Raw genomic sequence first — 22,407 nt, forward strand, 5'->3', positions numbered from 1 at the left:
CCAACGGAGTCTTATTTAGACCTTGTGAAGGGAGGGTGAGAGACTGTGAATATAGCAAACCCTAGCAAAGGAATGCTGAGCCTCCAGCGTGTATATATATACTATAGTGCGGCGAGAGTGTGGAGAGAGCAAACCCTAGCAAACAAGCGCTGAGGCTCCAGCTTGTATATATACTGTAGTACGGACTGAGCTCTGGTGCCTTAACTGCACCTGCTTTTGGCTGTATGATAGGTGGGCAACCACATTTTGGGCCCACATGTCATAAACCCAAAGGCAGGTGCACTAAAGTCAATGAAGCTGCATCCATATAGTACTCGTGTATACGACTAATATATAGTGGAGTGGTTTTCTTATTCTCTCCATAACAATCGTTTTAAATTGTGTAAGTACGAAACGAAACTCTTTATTTAACGTACCGTGAAGAAATATACTTAGTACTTCCGATGAACTAATGATCCACACGTCCTCGTCGCACTTCCTGTCCTGCACGTGCGGTACACTACCCTCCCTTAAGTGAACAACCACACATGCACCAAATTATCAGAAACGTGTGAGAGTGTGTACAAATAAAGAATTTTAATTTCAATTATCGTAACTAGTCATCAACCCGTGCACCTGCACAGGCTAGCAATTTTAATATTTGATATAACAAAGTTTTGAGAGATTCGAAATGTCAAACAGTAATTTGCATTTGTTGATATAGGTTATTATTATCACACATGCACATAGGTTGCAATGAAGTTACATTGCTTTGACTGTTTTGTGATTAGATTGTTTGCATCCAATTATGTCACAGCAATCCACGTCAGATTTATGGCCGGTATGTGGACGTATTGATGTCCTACTTATTAAGGTTACATAAGGGTATATGTGTTATGTTGGTAGAAAACATGGCTACAAACCCAGAAGTTGTTGCATGTATCATGTACTCGTGGTCTAAAAATTCTAGAAGGTATAAAGATGAAGTGCCCAATTGCAGCATATGTATTACTATCATATTAAGCTAAAAAAGACATGCAACTTTTATTTTTGCCACAGAAGCATGGTAGAATTAGAAAAACTTTTTTTTCTATATAGAATAATGGATACATACATGAATGACTTTTTATCAACATACGCCATGTCATAGCAAATAACATACATATTTAAAAAGGAGGCAGTTGTATATTCTCATTATACTATAAGCACCATAGATTATTCTGATTATAAGATCTTGTCTGTCTGATTTTTTTGAAAGAATTTCTCTTATGATTAACATGTATGGGAAAATTTTAATATTTTCTATCCATACTATACATATGTATATCACATAGACAATCATGTTTATATGAGAGGGATAGTTTTGGTTGTAGAAAAACTATACTGTTTATATGAGATCTTTGTGGCACATGATACAATCAAATTCCTTTTTTAATAATTCAGCGATTTATATGTATGTAATGATGTTTTAATAGCTATTATTTTTCTATTTTTATTAGGATAAAAACTACATGTACATACTTACTATATATGACAATGTACACCTCAAAAGAATCATGTTAATCCTTTATATACAGGATTAAGTGGCCATGTACTGGAATCGAGAGGGATATTTTCCTTTCTTTTTTGAGGATGAGTTCCTTTCTTACGTTTGGTCTATTTCTTTTTTCTTTCCATTGGTAGAGTTTCTATGGAAAGAATCTATCTTTTTTCACATAAGGAACCTTCTATATGAGGATGATTTTCTACTTTCCTTTCACCAACGTTACGTGTAGATGCTTGTTTTCTTTTTCTTTTTCAGCGCCCAACTTTCATGGAAGGGGGCTATCCTTTTTATGGAACCATGGCTGATTTTTTTTGTTTCAACCAATGTTGAACGTGAGGAAGGAGGACTACAAATCTAACGTTTCATCTAATTGATATGGCCGCTCAGTTTTTTGATTTTTCTAGGAAATAGAGAGAGTCCCAAGGGATCAAGACTTCCATACGTGGTAGTTTGAGACAACATGTCGTATATTTCATCTGACGGCTACAGATACATTATATATTAATCCAACGGTCGAAATTCTTTAATTCTAAGGATTAACGTGGTGCCTCGTATGGTGTCTTCAATTAGTAAATATAAGAAGGTTTGAGAGTATGTACAGTTTGCCCTCTCTAATAATTATGGTTTGTTGTGTTCGGCCTAAACTTGGTCAAACTTTACAAAGTTTGACTTCAGTCAAATCTAATATGCGGAGTAAATAAAAATGGAGGGCTACTACGTCCATCCGGCTTTTTAGTCCACACCATTTTTTCAATCAAAGTTAATAGCTGGACACATAAAAATACAGGGGAGCTGGAAACAAAATTGTGAGAAGGCTTAGAAATCAATACAAAACTTATGCTCTTAGTACCAACGTCGATCCTTTTTCGAGGAAACATTTGGTTCATAGCCAATTGTGTGATAAAATTGCACCAACATGAAAGACGATTGCATCTCCAACGCAACCAAGGTGAACTGACGAAGGATATCATCTTTGTGGGTAACAAGCAAAGAGCACTGATGGAAGACAGCTTGTTTTTCATTGAAAATCGATCAGCTTCACTAGCCGACGCAACCATGAGGCGCAACCATGACCATCGATAGGTCATCATGGTGATGCATCATCCATTTGGCATCAAGTTTGGGTGAGGCACCTATGAAGTTCGACAAATCCTCACTGTGGTCTGTTTCTTCTCAGTAATCAAGCTCGAGGAAGGAAGAACCACGTGGCAAAGGACAGTGAGGCGTGTCGGTGTCAAAACCGGCGGATCTCTGGTAGGGGCTCCCGAACTGTATGTCTAAGGCTAATGGTAACAGGAGGCAGGGGACACGATGTTTACCCAGGTTTGGGCCCTCTCGATGGAGGTAATACCCTACTTCCTGCTTGATTGATCTTGATGATATGAATATTACAAGAGTTGATCTACCAGGAGATCATAGAGGCTAACCCTAGAAGCTATCCTATGATTATGATTGTTGTTGTCCTACGGACTAAACCCTCCGGTTTATATAGACACTGGAGGGGGCTAGGGTTACACAGAGTCGGTTACAGAGAAGGGAATCTACATATCCGAATTGCCAAGCTTGCCTTCCACGCAAAGGAGAGTCCAACCCGGACACGGGACGAAGTCTTCAATCTTGTATCTTCATAGTCCAATAGTCCGACATAAGCATATAGTCCGGCTGTCCGAGGAACCCCGAATCTAAGATTCCCTCAGTAGCCCCTGAAGCAGGCTTCAATGATGATGAGTCCGGCGCGCAGATTGTCTTCGGCATTGCAAGGCGGGTTCCTTCTCCGAATACTCAAAAATAGATCTTGAACACAAGAATCGTGTCCGGCTTTGCAAAACAAATTCCACATACCACCGTAGAGAGTACAATATTCCATGAGTCTAATCTGCTGACAATTTTTTCATAGCGTGACATCACGCCGCAGCCCGGTCATTATTCGAACCATTTTCTCAACCTGCTACTACACATATTGCGAGGTGGTTTTTATTGGCATGTCTTGTCGAAGCAGAGATCGTGTCCCCTTATCACGGGATTCTCATCAATATGGGTGTGGGTGACCCAACCGCGCCATCAATATGGCGCTTGGGGAATAAGCGAGTTTCCAGGGCAATTGGGGAGGCGCAGAATCCCTGCAGCCTTTATAAGGAGATAAGGACTCCCCTTTTTCACCCACGCCTTGTTCTTCCTCTGCTCGTCCATTCTCTCTCGCTCGAGCTCCAGCGCTCAAGCATTCGCCTTCTCTGCCCATAAAGGCCCTCCGAAAATGTCCGGATCCGGAGCAGGAGGCAAGTGGATGGCCTCTACCGTCCGGGAGAAGGATATCAAGAAACTTCGGGAGGCCGGATATCTGGCCAAATCACCAAGCTTGCTTTCCATGCAAAGGAGAGTCCTACCTGGACATGGGACGAAGTATTCAATCTTGTATCTTCATTGTCCAACAGTCCGGCCAAAGTATATAGTCCAGCTGTCCGGATATCCGCTAATCCAGGACTCCCTCAGAGGGAACTTCTTTTGCCTCCTATCTTTGGTGGCCGGGGCTCCTCTTCATCGTCCTCGCTTTGCAACCCCATCTCCTTGCTGTCGGCGTTTGACATGCCGGCCTGTTTGAAGACCCAATATTCTCTGTTAGTATGATTAGTTGGTGTACCTGGAGTGCCGTGAATGTGGCATGGACGGTCGAGTATTTGGTCCAGACTGGACGTGCCCGGATTGTTCCTTTTGAATCGTTTCTTCCTTTGACCGGTCTTAGAGCCGATGAATCCGGCGTTGACAGTTGTGTCTTCGGCACTGTCGCCGTTGTTTCGTCATTGGTGCTTACTGCTTCGGGGCTTGCTGTTGTCGTCTCTGGATTTAGAATTTCCAGGTTTACCTGAGGTGATGTTGGTACGAGCCAGCGAGCTATCCTCGCCCGCACAGAAGAGGGTCATGAGTGTCGTGAGGGCTGCCATGGATTTCGGCTTCTCCTGGCCGAGGTGTTGGGCGAGCCACTCGTCACGGATGTTATGCTTAAAGGCGGCTAGGGCTTCGACATCTAGTCAGTCAATGATTTCGTTCTTTTTGGTTAAGAACCAAGTCCAGAATTTCCTGGCTGATTCTCTCGGCTGTTGGTTTATTTAACTTAAGTCATCAGCATCCGGTGGTCGCACATAGGTGCCCTGGAAGTTGTCAAGGAATGCGTCTTCCAGGTTCTCCCAACTGCCAAATGGAGTTTGCCGGCAGGCTATTCAGCCAATGCCGAGCTCGTCCTTTGAGTTTTAGTGGGAGGTACTTGATGGCGTGTAGATCATCGCCGCGGGACATGTGAATGTGGAGAAGGAAATCTTTGATCCACACCGCGGGGTCTGTTGTTCCATCATATGGTTCTATGTTTACGGGTTTAAACCCTTCTGGGAATTCATGTTCCATTACTTCGTCAGTGAAGAATAGGGGGTGTGCGGCGCCTCTATGCCGGGCTACATCGCGACGCAGTTCGGGTGAATCTGGTCCACTGTATTCGGCCCGAACGAATTTGTATTTAGTATATCCGGCGTGGCGGTCGTCGTCACGCGTTGGGGCGTGCCCTGTGATCCGTAGATCGATCTTGACTGTCCTACTTTGTTTTCTATTTTATCTTGCAGGTCATGCGTGTAGCCCCGAGCCTTGGTGTTTTTAGTTGTTCGGCGACGTGGTGCGAGCTAGTGTTCGGGCTGATATGCCACTTTGTCTCGGCCATGGGGTGGTCGGTCAGCTGCATCCCGCGCTAGTAGTATGGGCTCTGGTGCCTCGTCCTCGAATTGAGGTAACAACCTGCGCCTCGGGTAGCTTTTGATTGGGCACTCAAATTTGTATTCCTCGGCTGCCAGGACTTCAGTCCATCTGTCAGTGAGCAGATCCTGATCAGCTTGAAGCTGTTGTTGTTTATTTTTCAAGCTTTTTGCTGCGGGGTACTCCGAACTCGCTAGATGGTGTCCGGGTTCTTCATCGCCGAATTGGCTGTTTGACTAAGAAGGCTGCTTTGTACATCTACCGCTAGGGCCGCAGTGTGCTCCTCCGTATGAAGGGAGTGCTCTGTGTTTCCATTAATTGTTATAACCCCGCGAGGTCCTGGCATCTTGAGCTTGAGGTATGCGTAGTGCGGTACCGCATTGAATCGAGCAAATGCGGTTCTTCCTAGTAGGGCATGATAACCACTACGGAAGGGGACAATATCAAAGATTAACTCCTCGCTTCGGAAGTTGTTCAAAGATCCGAAAACTACTTTCAATGTGATTGAGCCCATATAGCAGGCGTCTACACCTGGTATTACACCTTTAAAGGTGGTTTTGGTTGGTTTGATCCTTGAGGGATTGATGCCCATTTTTCGCACTGTATCCTGATAAAGTAGGCTCAGGCTGCTGCCACCGTCCATGAGGACTCGTGTAAGGTGGAATCCGTCAATCATTGGGTCGAGGACCAATGTGGCCGAACCGCCGTGATGGATACTAGTAGGATGGTCCCTACGATCAAAGGTGATCGGACAGGAGGACCATGGGTTGAACTTTGGGGCGACTGGCTCCATCGCATAGACGTCCCGTAGTGCACGCTTCCGTTCCCTCTTGGGAATATGGGTTGCGTATATCATATTCACCATTTTCACCTGGGGAGGGAATTTCTGTTGTCCTCCTGTGTTCGGCGGTCGGGGCTCCTCATTGTCATCACTATGCAGCCCCTTGTCCTTGTATTCGGCATTTAACTTGCCGGCCTATTTAAATACCCAGCATTCTCTGTTAGTGTGGTTGGCTGATTTATCGGAGGTGCCGTGAATTTGACATGAGTGATCGAGTATGCGGTCCAAACTGGACGAGCCCGGATTGTTTCTTTTGAATGGCTTTTTCTGCTGACCGGATTTAGAGCCTCTGAATCCGGCGTTGACTGTTGTGTCTTCGGCGCTGTCGCCAATGTTCCGGCGCTTGTGTCTATTGCGTCCTGGCTTGCTGTTGCTGTCTCTGGCATCTGAATCGTCAGAGTTTTTTGGTGTGATGTTGCTGCGGGCCAGCCAGCTGTCCTCGCCCGCGCAAAAGTGGGTCATGAGTGTCGTAAGGGCTGCCATGGACTTTGGCTTTTCTTGGCCGAGGTGTCGGGCAAGCCATTCGTCACAGATGTTATGCTTAAAAGCTGCTAAGGCTTCGGCATCAGGACAATCGACAATTTGGTTCTTTTTAGTTAGGAACCGAGTCCAGAATTTCCTGGCTAACTCGCCGGGCTGTTGTGTTATGTGACTTAACTCATCAGCATCCAGCGGTCACACATAAGTGCCTTGGAAGTTGTCAAGGAATGCGTCTTCCAGGTTCTCCCAGCTACCGATGGAGTTTGCTGGCAAGCTATTCAGCCAGTGTCGGGCTGGTCCCTTGAGCTTTAGTGGGAGGTACTTGATGTCGTGTAGATCATCTCCGCGGGACATGTAAATGTGTAGGAGAAAATCTTCAATCCATACCGCGGGGTCTGTGGTACCATCATATGATTCAATGTTTACGGGTTTAAACCCTTCTGGGAATTCATGATCCATTACTTTGTTAGTGAAGCATAGGGGGTGTGCGGCGCCTCTATGCCAGGCTACATCACGATGCAGTTCGAATGAGTCTGGTCTGTTGTATTCGGCCCGGCCAGAAATTTTTTTAGTGTATCCAGCGTGACGGTCATCGTCGCGTATTGTGGCGCGACCCCGCGATCCGTAGATCGATCTTCACTGTCCTGCTTTGTTTTCCAACACATCTCGCAGGTCCTTCGTGTAGCCCCCGGCCAGCTCGTTTTTGCTTGTTTGGCGACGGGGTGCGGTCTGGACTTCGGGCTTGTACGCCGCTTTGTCTCGGCCACGGGGTGGCCGGTCAGCCGCATCATGCGCTGGTAGTGTGGTCTTTAATGCCTCCTCCTTGAGTTGAGGTAGCAACCTGCGCTTTCGATAACTATTTGTAGGGCGCTCGAGTCCGTATTCCTCGGCGGCCAGGACCTCGGTCCATCTATCAGTCAGCAGATCTTGATCAGCTTGAAGTTGTTGCTGCTTTTTCTTCAGGCTTTTTGCAGTGGCCATAAGCCGGCGCTTGAAGCGCTCCTGCTCGACAGGATCCTCAGGCACGATGAATTCATCGTCGCCAAGGCTCACCTCGTCTTCGGAGAGAGGCATGTAATTATCATTGTTTGATTCCCCATCTGTTGTCTGTTCCTTAGGGATGGTTTTCCCATTTTCTTGTTCGGCCTGCTCGAAGCCTGGCTCGGTAGGATTGTTCTCGTCTTCAACACCTTCCGGACTATTGTCATCTATTGTGCCGGTATCATTATTTTTGCTATGGCAGGGCTTGGAGCGGCGTCTATGACACTGGTGCCTAGATTGCTTCTCCAAGGGTTTATCCTGCGTCGCCTCGTCGCCATTGCCTTCTTTGGGGTTATCCACCATATGTATGTCACATGACGAGGTGGTTGTCCAGCGCCTGATAGGCGGTAGTTCATTTTCATCTCCTGCATCGTCGTCCATACCGTCGATGTCTTCGGAGTCGAAGTTGAGCACGTCGGTTAGGTCATCGACAGTGGCTATTAAGTGGGTAGTGGGTGGGGGTCGAATTTCTTCGCCGTCCGCTTCCCACTCGAGCCGGACATAGTTCGGCCAAGAGTCTCCTAACACAGAGAGAGACCTTTATGAGTTTAGCACGTCGCCCAAGGGTGAGTGCTGAAAGATATCCGCGGAGGTGAACTCCATGACCGGTGCCCAATCAGATTCGATAGGCACGGGCGTACGCGGCTCGCATCCTGTATCCGGAGGCGAGTCCGAGGGTCCGGTGGTACCGACCTCATAGGAGGTGGGGGGACTATTCGGCTCCAAGGCCGATGAGTGTGCTACCTGGCTCCAAGGCCGATGAGTGTGCTACCTCCATGGTGGGGTCCATCCACCCGTCCTCGGATGGCACAGTCTGCTCTGGATTGTTTCCCGGAGCAGCCACATGCGTGATCACCTGAGTACTGTCCGATGGCAGATCTAGGTCATGCTCGTCGGGACTGTCCGGGGCACCTCAATTGGCTCGAATCCGCTGAAGATCAAGTCTTCGCGGACGTCGGCAGTGTAGTTGTTGATCTGCTCCAGATGGCCAAGCGAATTGGCCCGCAGTGCGAAGCCGCCGAATATGAAGATCTGTCTGGGAGGGAAAACCTCCCTTTGGACTGCATCGTTGAAGATGATTGAAGGAGCCATCAAACCTTATCGCGATGACACAGTGGAACTCTCAATGAAAGCACCAATGTCAGTGGCAAAACCGGCGGATCTCGGGTAGGGGGTCCCGAACTGTGCATCTAAGGCTAATGGTAACAGGAGGCTGGGGACACGATGTTTACCCAGGTTCGGGCCCTCTCGATGGAGGTAATACCCTACTTCCTACTTGATTGATCTTGATGATATGAGTATTACAAGAGTTGATCCACCATGAGATCATAGAGGCTAAACCCTAGAAGCTAGCCTATGATTATGATTGTTATTGTACTACAGACTAAACCCTCCAGTTTATATAGACACCGGGCTAGGGTTACACAGAGTCGGTTACAGAGAAGGAGATCTACATATTCAAATCACCAAGCTTGCCTTCCACGCAAAGGAGAGTCCTATCCGGACATGGGACGAAGTCTTCAATCTTGTATCTTCATAGTCCAACAGTCTGGCCAAAGTATATAGTCTAGTTGTCCGGATACCCGCTAATCCAGGACTCCCTCAGAGGGAACTTCTTTTGCCCTGCTATCTTTGGTGGCCGGGGCTCCTCTTCATCGTCCTCGCTTTGCAACCCCTTCTCCTTGCTGTCGGCGTTTGACATGCCGGCCTGTTTGAAGACCCAGTATTCTCTGTTAGTATGATTAGCTGGTGTACCTAGGGTGCCGTGAATTTGGCATGGACGGTCGAGTATTTGGTCCAGACTGGACGTGCCCGGATTGTTCCTTTTGAATGGTTTCTTCCTTTGACCGGTCTTAGAGCTGATGAATCCGGTGTTACAGCTTTGTCTTCGGCACTGTCGCCGTTGTTTCGTCATTTGTGCTTACTGCTTCGGGGCTTGCTGTTGTCGTCTCTGGATTTAGAATTTCCAGGTTTACCTGAGGTGATGTTGGTACGAGCCAGTGAGCTATCCTTGCCAGCACAGAACAGGGTCATGAGTGTCGTGAGGGCTGCCATCAATTTCGGCTTCTCCTGGCCGAGGTGTTGGGTGAGCCACTCGTCACGGATGTTATGCTTAAAGGCCGCTAGGGCTTCGGCATCTAGACAGTCAACGATTTGGTTCTTTTTGGTTAAGAACCAAGTCCAGAATTTCCTGTCTGATTCTCCCGGCTGTTGGGTTATTTAACTCAAGTCATTAGCATCCGGTGGTCGCACATAGGTGCCCTGGAAGTTGTCAAGGAATGCGTCTTCCAGGTTCTCCCAACTGCCAAATGGCGTTTGCCGGCAGGCTATTCAGCCAATGCCGAGCTAGTCCTTTGAGTTTTAGTGGGAGGTACTTGATGGCGTGTAGATCATCGCCGCGTGCCATGTGAATGTGGAGAAGGAAATCTTTGATCCACACTGCGGGGTCTGTTGTTCCATCATATGGTTCTATGTTTATGGGTTTAAACCCTTCTAGGAATTCATGATCCATTACTTCGTTAGTGAAGAATAGGGGGTGTGCGGCGCCTCTATGCCGGGCTACATCGCGACGCAGTTCGGGTGAATCTGGTCCACTGTATTCGGCCCGAACGGATTTGTATTTAGTATATCCGGCGTGGCGGTTGTCGTCACGCGTTGGGGAGTGCCCCTGCGATCCGTAGATCGATCTTGACTATCCTGCTTTGTTTTCTAGTTCGTCTTGCAGGTCATGCGTGTAGCCCCGGGCCTTGGTGTTTTTAGTTGTTCAGCGACGTGGTGCGGGCTGGTGTTCGGGCTGATATGCCACTTTGTCTCGGCCATGGGGTGGTCGGTCAGCCGCATCCTGTGCTAGTAGTATGGGCTCTAGTGCCTCGTCCTCGAATTGAGGTAACAACCTGCACCTCGGGTAGCTTTTGATTGGGCACTCGAATCGGTATTCCTCGGCTGCCAGGACTTCAGTCCATCTGTCAGTGAGCAGATCTTGATCAGCTTGAAGCTGTTGTTGTTTATTTTTCAGGCTTTTTGCAGTGGCTATAAGCCGGCGCTTGAAGCGCTCCTGCTCGACGGGATCCTCAGGCATGATAAATTCTTCGTCGCCGAGGCTCACCTAATGTTCGAAGAGGGGCATGTAATTGTCATCCTCCAAATCTTCATCCATTGCCTGTTCGACGGGGCTAGCTTGCCCGTTTTCCCGTCCGGCCTGCTCGAAGCTTGGCTCGGTGGGATTGTTTTTGTCTTCGGCATCATCCAGAAGGCTATTGTCTCTGGAGCCAGTATCGCTGTTTTTGCTATGGCATGGTTTAGAGCGGCGCCACTAATGTCGGCACTTTGGTTGCTTCTCAGGAGGATTATCCTCCTTTGCATCCTTTTGATCCTCACCATTGTTTTCTTTGGGCGTATCGACCATATAAATGTCATATGATGAGGTTGCCGTCGAGCGCCCTGTGGGCGGTGGTTCCTGTTCTTCTCTGGCATCATCGTCCATACCGTCTATGTCTTCGGAGTCGAAATCAAGCATGTTGGTTAAATCATTGACAGTGGCTATTAAGTGGGTGGTGGGTGGGCAACAAATTCCTTCGTTGTCCGCTTCCCACTCAGGCAGGGCATAGTTCGGCCAAGAGTCCTCTGACAGAGAGAGAGACTTTAATGAATTTAGCATGTCACCCAAGGGCGAGTGCTGAAAGATATCCGCGAAGCTGAACTCCATGATCGGCGCCCAGTTAGGTACGATGGGCACAGATGTACACGGTTCAGAGACTATGGTCGGAGAAGAGTCCGAGGGTCTGATGACATAGACCTCCTTGGAAGTGAGAATGGTGTTCGGCTCTATCTCCCCTGAGTGTGCGGCCTTCGTGGCGGGGTCCATCCACCCATCCTCGGATGGCACGATCTGCTCCGGTTTTAAAGCCGGGGCAGCTGTAGGTGTGATCTCCTGATCGCCGTCTGATGGCAGATCTAAAACATGCTCATCGCGGCTGCAGGTCGCACCTGTCATGGGCTCGAATCCGTCGAAGATCAAGTCTCCGTGGATGTCGGTAGTGTAGTTCAGGCTTCCAAACCCGACCTGATGGCCAGGGGCGTAACTATCGATCTGCTCCAGATGGCCAATCGAGTTGGCCCGCAGTGCGAAGCCGCCGAATACGAAGATTTGTCTGGGGAGGAAAACCTCACCTTGGATCGCATTGTTGTAGAAGATTGAAGGAGCCATCAAGCCTTATGGTGAAGACACAGTGGAACTCTCAACGAAAGCACCAGTGTCCGTGTCAAAACCGGCGGATATCGGGTGGGGGGTCCAGAACTGTGCGTCTAAGGCTAATGGTAACAGGAGGCGGGGGACACGATGTTTACCCACGTTCGGGCCCTCTCGATGGAGGTAATACCCTACTTCCTGCTTGATTGATCTTGATGATATGAGTATTACAAGAGTTGATCTACCACGAGATCGTAGAGGCTAACCCTAGAAGTTAGCCTATGACTATGATTGTTGTTGTCCTATGGACTAAACCCTCCGGTGTATATAGACACCGGAGGGGGCTAGGGTTACACAGAGTCGGTTACATAGAAGGGAATCTACATATCTGAATTGCCAAGCTTGCCTTCCACGCAAAGGAGAGCCGACCCCGACATGGGACGAAGTCTTCAATCTTGTGTCTTCATAGTCCAATAGTCCGGCATAAGCATATAGTCCGGCTGTCTGAGGACCCCCTAATCCAGGACTCCCTCAAGGCGGAACAACAAGGCCATCCAATTTTGTGCAGTTCCACTAAAATTGAGGAAGACATGCCCGGGTATGGAGATACGCATCGCTGTTTCCAAAAATATAAAAAAGGGATATAGTGTTTTTACTTTGTTTTACAAGATTAACAGCGACATATCAATTGTCAATAAGAATTAATGAAAAGTACACCAACAAACAGAAGCATCATGATTATGTTGATGGGAACTAATCCAGGATACCCGAGAAAAAAACATTTCTTCATTTAACTAGTGATGGTATTAGATTAGCAGCAGTAATGGGAGCATATGGACAATGACCGGACAACCACCATGTACTTTTTGTCGAAACAACATGTATACCTCCACCGAGGCATAAATCAGGAAAACTTTTCGAGTGGCATTTCCTCTATAATAGTAGGTGATGTCGGACCAGCCGACGAACCCTAGCTACTATACAATGGGAGCTGGGGAGTAGTCGCATAGAAGAAAACCGCATGCAGCGACCTGTGGAGCTGGACCAATGCAAGAAGTTATACCTCAGGTGGGCGAGATGTCGCTTAAGCGGGCGGGCGGGATCAGCCCACACGACGGCAGCGAACAAGGGCACGGAGGACCATCTTCCGCCCCAGCGCCAACTCCGAGAGGATGGTGCGCATCAGCTTCCTCCATCGCCAACGGCGACAACGTCAACGCTGCACCTCCTCACCTCCCGCAGCGGACGGGATTCGGCCGGATCTATGACCACCAGTGAGGAGAGAGATAGAGTGGACACTGTTATCTTGTTTTGATATGGAGAGGGTGAGAGAGCGAGACGCGAGAAACTCTATCAAACAATTGGCTATAATGGAGTAAAAAAATCTCTCCATAGCAGTGGTTTTAAATAGAATACGCATGTTCCCGGAAAAAAGAAACGAAAACTGGCGGACAATTTTTTAACGTACCAAGAAACAAAACTCAATCAAAAACACGCCCTCGCTTCCAGGTCGCGAGAGGCGTCGTGCACACACACATAGACATAGACATGCATATCCATGTTTACGTAAAATTCCATTTCCATCTCCATCTCCAATCATATTTGTCCAACTGGCACATTATTTAGGTTGTTAATTATATACGCAACAATATTAACGTACATCACCTCTTGTTTGCGGGTGTCCGGACCGCTGCCATGACCGCTCCTGACCAACCCGAATCCTCTTCATCACCCCCGCGTGCTTCCCGCCCAAAACGGTCAGTGCCGCATTAATGCCCGGCCAGAGCAGACGCGACCTCTCACTGGCGCTGATACGCCCATTTTGCATCATGCTTTTATATCGATATTTATTGCATTATGAGCCGTTATTACACGTCATGTCACAATACTTATGGCTATTCTCTCTTATTTTACAAGGTTTAACATGAAGAGGGAGAATGTCGGCAGCTGGGATTCTGGGCTGGAAAAGGAGCAATTATTGGAGACATATTCTGCATAGCTCAAAAAGTCCTGAACCTCCACGAAACTAATTTTTGGAATTAATAAAAAAGATCCAGCAGAAGAAATACCTGAGGGGGGCCACCCATCGTCCACGAGGGTGGGGGGCGCGCCCCCTGCCTCGTGGGCCACCTGGCAGCCCTCCGGTGCCCATCTTCTGCTATATGAAGTCTTTCACCCTGGAAAAAATCATAAGCAAGTTTACGAGACGAAACTCCACCGCCACGAGGCGGAACCTTGGCGGAACCAATCTAGGGCTCCGGCGGAATTGTTCTGTCGGGGAAACTTACCTCCGGGAGGGGGAAATCATCACCATTGTCATCACCAACGATCCTCTCAATGGGAAGGGGTCAATCTCCATCAACGTCTTCACCATCCCCATCTCCTCTCAAGCCATAGTTCATCTCTTGTATCCAATCTTTGTACCAAAACCTCATATTGGTACCTGTGGGTTCCTAGTAGTGTTGATTACTCCTTGCAGTTGATGCTTGTTGGTTTATTAGGTGGAAGATCGTATGTTTAGATCCTTAACGCATATTAATACCCCTCTGACTATGAACACGAATATGATTTGTGAGTAGGTACGTTTGTTCCGGAGGACATGGGTGAAGTCTTGCTATTAGTAGTCATGTGAATTTGGTATTCGTTCGATATTTTTATGAGATGCATGTTGTCTCTCCTCTAGTGGTGTTATGTGAACGTCGACTACATGACACTTCACCATTATTGGGCCTAGAGGAAGGCACTCGGAAGTAATAAGTAGATGATGGGTTACTAGAGTGACAGAAGCTTAAACCCTAGTTTATAAGTTGCTTCGTAAGGGGCTGATTTGGATCCATATGTTTCATGCTATGGTTAGGTTTACCTTAATACTTCTTTTGTAGTTGCGGATGCTTGCAATAGGGATTAATAATAAGTGCGATGCTTGTCCAAGAAAGGGAAGTACCCAAGCACCAGTCCACCCACATATTAATTTATCAAAATAACGAACGCGAATCATAGGAGCGTGATGAAAACTAGCTTGACGATAATTCCCATGTGTCCTCAGGTGCGGTTTTCATAAGAACTTGTCCAAGCTTATACTTTGCTACAAAAAGGATTGGGCCATCTTGCTGCACCTTATTTACTTTAATTGCTTGTTACCCGTTACAAATCTATTCTTACCTACTAATAAACCAGCTATCGCTTCTGGTCGTACGTCGTCGGCGTTTTTGCAAAAAAGTCCCTGATGTTTTCATTATTCAACCCACGGTCCCTTTTTAAGTCAGAAAACGTTTCGTCCAGTAAGTTTTCAAGAAAAACCCATGCAGTTTCCTGTATTAAACGTGCGATCCTTTTAAAGTGAGAAACCGTTTCATTCGTTTCTGGGCTTGGGCCTTACTTTTATTCGGCCTAACACAAGGGTTGGAAACAAAAAAACACACGACACACGGGCACGCATCGAAGGAGAGCCGGGGTACGGCCGCCGCCGCCGCCACCTGCGGATGGTCTTCCTGTCCGGCCACCCGCGCAGCCCACGCGGGCGAGCTGCCGATCTGGCTGGGCTGCCTGGCCACGCAGCGGATGGCAGCGGTTCGAGCAACTCCTCGACGCAGGGGAAAAGGTTGGCAGCGCTGGAGTTCGTCGGAACGGGCAGGCGGCCGTTGGGTGACGCGAGGCCGCGACACCGACGCGAGGAATACGGGCAGATCCGGGGGCAGCAGCGACCGATCTGGCTGCTGGTGCGGCGGCTTGCTCCGGCGGCGGCGGCGTCCTGCTCATTCATAGAAAGAGAGACAGGGCGTGATGGAGAGAGGAGGAAAGGAGAAGGAGCAGGGGGCGCAAGGTCAGGGAGGCTGTCGCTAGCGGTGGCGGCTCCGGCGACCGGCCGGTGGGCTTCCAGGCAAGGCTAAGGAGTACGCTAGCCTGAGATTCAATAGAGGTATTGTGCTTCATCTTCTGAATTGGAAACCATGGCGTGCCTGAATATTTTTTTTTCTAGAACATGATGCTTGAGTTGGTAATCATTCTTGGGTGATTTATCCGATATTACTGATGGATCATCCTTTGGAGTGCATGACTTGAATGGATTTCTGAATTCCAAACAGTATGCTATCGTGATGTTTGATTAGGGTCTTCTGTGAATCCGTACCAAAACCATGATTGTAATTTGTTGTTCCCTCTCTCTAATCCGGAACAGACACGGTGATTCTGGTCGGAGCCGTGGCTACGTGATTCTGGCCGGCGTGCATCCATAGTCAGAGGACGCCGAGCCTTCCTCGTTGCAAGCAACATCAGCTCGTCTCGGCATGAGGTCTGCACGCTTACCTAATCTTTCTAATGGAGACCGAACTGGAATTTGGTCTGCGCTGCTTCTTGCAGATAGTCCATGGTTTGTACAGATAACCACATGTAAATCTTAATTTAGTTGATATTGGAAAGATTGTTTCTTTCGAACCTTATATGTGGAGCAACTAGAAATAGTACGTATGTGTTTTTCCCTGGCTCCCACATCAGACCAGTGCTCTAATGTTTGTTCCAGGTTGAGCATGGCAATAATGTATAGTTTGAACTTCGTGCTGGCAGAACTTTTTCGCCTTGAAGCATTCTGTGAATTACACCATGAATAGCAACAACATCAGGCCATTTGAGAGAAGGGGTGTCCCTGGAGTTCTCCCTAAATCTTACTGCATTCTTAGTGACAATGAGGAATTATTATTCACTTGAGAAAATAAAGATTAAAATGGTGAGGCTCTCAAAAGTGAAATGACTTTTTGAGCTCGACATTGACCTTTTTTTGAGCTAGATATTGACCTTCTGAGCAACACAATAGAGGTCCTATCTGAAGCCTTTTACGTGCCTGTTACAATGATCTTTTTATTTTCCTTTGTATATTAACTAGAGAATATTATCGTCTGCTATAACTACTGAAAGATGTCATATTCCTTTGTTATAATGGTGTTTGCAGTAGGAGTGTACGCCTCATTCAAAGAAGAGGCTCAACAATCTTTTGGATGGACTTATGATTACCACATATATGATCTTATGAAGCAGGAGTTGAGAACTACAAAATCCATCTATTCCTGGAATGGAGCTGGTTGAAGTTGGACCTTCAATGGACCTGGTAATTAGGTGGCACCGACGTTTAGTAAAGCCATTTTTTTATGAGGAAATGCACCAAAAAAAGTTTAGTGGAAGTGGATTAGATTGTTTGTAGTCATATGCCCTTGAGAAATTTTGTGCTTTCTTTATTTCTTCTGATTATAATTCTTTGTTTATTTCTAACTGACATTGATATGCAAATGAAAATCCTGTGATTTTTTTGCCCTCTCATTGACCATTTAATTTTTCAGTCATATCTATATACAAAGAAGTATTGTACCATATAGTTTTGTGTTTTCGGAAACGTCTAAAGGCCTGTTACATGCATCATTTTCTCTTTCATATCCTTCATCGGAAACTGAAAATATGAACCATTTTGTTGATATGAACATTAGTTGCAAGGTGAATAAATAGTGGTCGACAATGTGGCTGGATGTACATGAGCATATGTTGTATCTTTGACGCCATTCATTTTGAATCATTAGAATAATAAAAGAGGTTTGTTTGGATAATTATTTTCCAGGTTTCTAAACACATTTATTTATCTATTTTGTATCCATTGCAACACATATGTTTCCCTAAATAAAATGACTACAATTGTGTGAACTGAGTGGCTGGGCATTACTGTAGATTAAATTTCTCACATTAAGAATCTTTGCCTGATGCTACAAAAAAAATCTATGTTTTGTAGCAGGATTAGTGATCAAATATATCCTTTTTATTGTAAATATTTTAGTCTGCTACTTTGTTCATTAATTTTTCTGGGCATTTATGCTTAAGTTTTATTTCAAAGCAAAATCATATTGAGCTATCTACAAGTTAGAATTATCCAAAACAGTTTCTGTAACATTGTATATCATGTGTTTTCTCTTTTATTCACAACATAATATGCAGTCACACAATTCATATCTTGGTTGTGAATTCCAGAGGGGAAGATAGCCTTCCTGGCAGTTAGAGCTTCGTCACTTGGAAGGTAGGCAAGCAATGCAAGCCAACAAAGAAAATTAGTTAGGGACGCACCAAGTTCGCCGGAGGTAGCAGAACGTTTGTCGAGCCATCCAATATCACCAACGGTGGCTACATCATAGGTATGTGATCTCGACCACTCTCAAAAACAGCCTTGCTATTCCCCCTTCCCTTTCTTCTTGAGATTGGTTGTAGCTAACTGAGTGCCTCAGTCAGTCCCTCAAGCTTTTGTGTATTCAGAGATTTATTTAGAGATGGTAACTCAGCACTAGGTTGTTATCTGCGTTGTTTGATTTTTTCCATGTACTGTGGCTGCACATGATGTTGGCAAATACACTAGACATCATGGGCTGAGACAATACAATAGAAATTATGTTGAGGCTGAAAAATTTGCTGAACTTGTGGTGCCTGTGTTCCTTCTCACAGTAGTTGTTTTACGTGGTGAAAGTTTTAGAGGCCAAATAACAGTTATTTTGTTCCATGCTTTTCAGTCCAAGCAGATTTATGTTTTGCAAGAATTAGTGTACTTACATGCAGAACCAGTTTTTCGTAGATAATTGCTTACAAGATTTATGTGGTTAATATTTCTGCAGAGTTTACAAACAAGAGTGAAACCTATAATGATGAGTGATGATTATGGTATGATTACTGGGTCAATAATTCATAGCAAGGAAGCTATTTTACTGGAAAAAGTAAATCCAGTATTAAACTTAGTAAATTGTTGGGTAGATCAGATTAGATGCGGCTTAAACCTTCGCCGCTCCCTGCCATTTAGTACTGGCTGGAGTCTGTTTGAGCTGACCAATGTGGAGCAGAGTCGCAATGGAGATGCCCAGTCTCACATGCTTTATTCTACTTCTTGTAGTATGACAGAGCTTGGTTGTAGCTAACTGTGCCCTCAGTCAGTCCCTCAAGATTTTGTGTATTTAGAAATTTATTTAGAGATGGTAAAATAGAGATCTTGGTGTATTGACGGTTTGCGGTAGTGGGGCTGTTCTGTTACAGTTCAGGATACTCAAATTCCTCCTGCTCCTATCATCGTCTCCCTGTAATATGATGTAGCACAGTACTATGCACTTCAGCACTAAGCCCAGAACCTAGCTAGCTTACTTGAGGGTCGGCTCCGGATTTTGACGATTGTGTTTGTGTATAATTTGTGAGGGGCTGTAGAGAGTCAATTAAAAAAAAGGACAACCTGGTGCATGTAGCTCCCGCTTGCGCAGGGTCCAGGGAAGGGTCCGACCACTTTGACAAGTCAATTAATACAAACCTGTTTTTCTCTATGGTCCTCTGAACATACTCGCTATAAGAACATATATTTCAATATTTGAGCACTGAAAAAATTGTCAAATTGTGACTGCCTTGTGAAAAAGTAGCAAGAATGAACTCAGGAAATTCTGCAAACGATATCAGCATTGGTTTGTGTAGAACTGTGGATGTTTCTCTTGCAAGTCTAGGTTTTAGACAAAAAAAATCCTGCAGTTGTTTGGGTAATGTTTTTTTGTTAGGAATTAGGAGAATTGTTATGTAGTAAAATTACCAAAATTCTTACAAAATATTCTGCAAGTTTTGTTGCCGCTGTTCAGTCAAGCAAAGCCAACTGCTCGCCACTATGTGCGGTTCTCTTGCCATTTCATGGGGTGCAACCGCAAGTGGCACAAGACTGTAGTTGTGGTGTTCTAAAATTTACTAATGTTGATGTTTCTTTTCAAGATTGTGGTATTGTTTACCAATTTGGTCCCCGGGTTATGTACTCATTTCCTTTTCTATTCTTTGTAGATAATTTGCTTCAGTTCATCGAACTACCTGCTGAAACATGTGTATTGTTTCTCAATATATTGGGCATCAATCCACCTCTCATGAGATCTCTGAATTTTCGACGTATATTGTATTTGCTGAATTATTTCCTCCAGATAACTATGCTTGGATTCACAAATGCGTGCAATGCTTTCAAGTATAGGTTAGTTCAATACTTAAGTTGTGCTATTCCACTTTGAAGGTTTTGGTCCTAGAAGTGTAATACTTGGTAGGTTAGTTGCAAAAGCGGAATGTATATGGCCTGAATTTATATTTCAGAGTGTATAATCTGATTCAGAGTATTTTGACCCCTTGCGTTCTAAAACGTTTTGTTGTATCGTTCTGTCCTGAAAGAATAGAAGCAATTCTTCTATGTGAGAGAATATAAACGTTATTCGCAAACAACATGCGGCGTCATTAAGTTTCTTATTACCAATTTAAACATGATTAGTAATAGCACAACTAAAGTTTGTGAACATATCATTGTAAAATGGTCGGTTGGATTGAGTTTTGTATGGATTCTACAAGGCCCATTTCTATGGAATTACAAATTAGCTTTATATTTTTATGGATGGGTTCATCGTCTTTGGATTTCCCACGCTTCGGATGTGTTTGTGATCAAGTAGACACCATGACCACCATTAGTAGGGTGTGAAGGAGGGTGTGTGATATTTTTTTCTTTTCCCGTTGCAACGCACGGGCATTTTTGCTAGTATATATATTAAAAGTAATATAGGATGAATTAAGAGCAAGAGAAATAGCAAAGAAAATCCCACGTTAATCAGAAAATACCGGCCCTTGATCTGGCAAATATTCATTATAAAATATTCTTAGCCATTCGTTGTGCGTAACAACATAAATTTGGTGGACCCAGGCTAACCTCTAAATAAAATCTTGTGTCCAACACGTCTAACTTTTTTTAGTTGGTCCAACACGTCTAACTAGAGTTCTAATGAAACACGTGTACTTAGCTACTAGGCTTCCCCCTAAAAAATAAAACTACTAGGCGTCTGTGTTTACAAAAGAAAAACTATTAGGCATCCAGGTTTAAAAAATAAACCGACTAGGTATCCAACACGTCTACAACACAAGGAGATCTTCCACATGTATATGTCCCTGTATCCAACGCGTGCACAATATTGATCTCTTCCTTACATGAAAACATTAACCTATTCCTAAGTCCAAATTATCTCTTGTATATACGCATTCATATCAATACAAAAAGTCTAATATTTTTAAACATAAAAAATTAAAATTTTCTTAGAAGAATAAAATACGCAACCACTTGATAAAATATACAATGACCAAATTTCATGAAAAAATATGCATGTTTTCCTCACGACCACAAAATTATGATTATTTTTCATATTTAATGATCGTGGACTTGAACCGTTAGGAGTCCAATTCGGACCTTCTAGATGTGTATTAACAGACTTTGTGTTGTGAACGTCCTGACAGGAGACAAAATCCCATATCCCACATGCAAAAATTAGGCGGGCTGAATATTCACCTTTTTTCTCAATAACAAAATTATGTTTTGTTCCTCACATGCAACGTTCCTGAATTTGAACGGATAAGAGGCTATGTATTCATGCGCAGTTTGAACCTTCTAGATTTGTATTGACAGAGTTTGTGTTGCAAACGACCATACAGGAGACTAAATGCCACATCCCACATATATCTTATCAGTTCTCCGTCCAGTAAATCCTTATGTCGGTGACGACCACAACTACTCAAAAATTAGGCGGGCCGAATATTCACATTTTTTTCTCAATCACAAAATTATGATTTTTTTCTCACATGCAACGATCATGTCTTATCAGTCCTCCATGTAGTACATCCTTATCTTGGCGGAGCGAAGATTGCGACTTCATTGGTCAATGCATGCCGCCACCATCATTTTCGAATGTTAGGATGCATTGCATAAAAGCGTGATGCAAAGAGAAGTACATCTTGACAGCCTAACCACCATATGCACTTTCAGGTTTTCACCTATACTACGAGGTTGCATGTCGTACAGTCTTGAGGGAATTTGCCGTCAGGTCATCTTCTAATTATTTAACTCTTTTAAGACTAAGATAAAACTAAAGTAGGCTATCCAGTGCCGCTCCTATATAATATGAACCAAAGTGTTGCGTTATGGAGTGGTAAAAGGACGACACACATACATACAAGGGGTTTATATTCTAAGAATAATTAACTCACACACTGAATATGTGTGACCTTCATTCAAAAGCCGACACAATATCCTATCCAAAGCCGACACAATATCCTATCCAGTGTAAGGGTCGGGAGAATCTATATAAAAGGTAGGACTATTCATGTTCGCTTTCTTTCTGTTATCCCAATAATTCTAAATGGCCAAAAGCACATATATGATAAACAAACATTGCCAAGTTCATACCAAGTGTATTCCTTAATTGTGCAAATTCGTACATTTGTGAAATGACATATATGTTATTATAGTATCAACACTCAAAGTGTCGTCATTATAAGTGTTTATATATTTCTATATTTTTAATGCAACATATGTTATTATCTTACTAATGTGTCTACTGTTTACTTAGTTTCTTTCCATTGTTCCACGCACGCCTCAAACCAAGTTAGATCATCCAATCTGCCTTGCTCAAACATGTTTCACTTGCACACACACATGATGATGAACCAATCTTCCCAGCTTAAATGACTATCTATAGAGTACCTAAACCAATTTCTTACCCGAACACACCTTGTCCGGTGCCCGTGTCCCCAAGA

The 22,407-nt window shown here is 45.0% G+C and overlaps 1 long non-coding RNA gene across 1 annotated transcript; it reads left to right on the top strand.

The window, feature by feature from the left end:
* The first annotated feature begins 15,495 nt into the window (after positions 1-15,495).
* On the top strand, positions 15,496-19,879 carry LOC119341900. Its single transcript, XR_005165320.1, has 3 exons — positions 15,496-15,730; positions 15,989-16,102; positions 19,636-19,879. It is a non-coding gene; the product is annotated as an uncharacterized LOC119341900 (long non-coding RNA).
* Positions 19,880-22,407: the final 2,528 nt, after the last annotated feature.

Source organism: Triticum dicoccoides, chromosome 7B (genome assembly GCF_002162155.2).
Source record: "Triticum dicoccoides isolate Atlit2015 ecotype Zavitan chromosome 7B, WEW_v2.0, whole genome shotgun sequence".
In the NCBI taxonomy this organism is placed as follows: Eukaryota; Viridiplantae; Streptophyta; class Magnoliopsida; order Poales; family Poaceae; genus Triticum; species Triticum dicoccoides.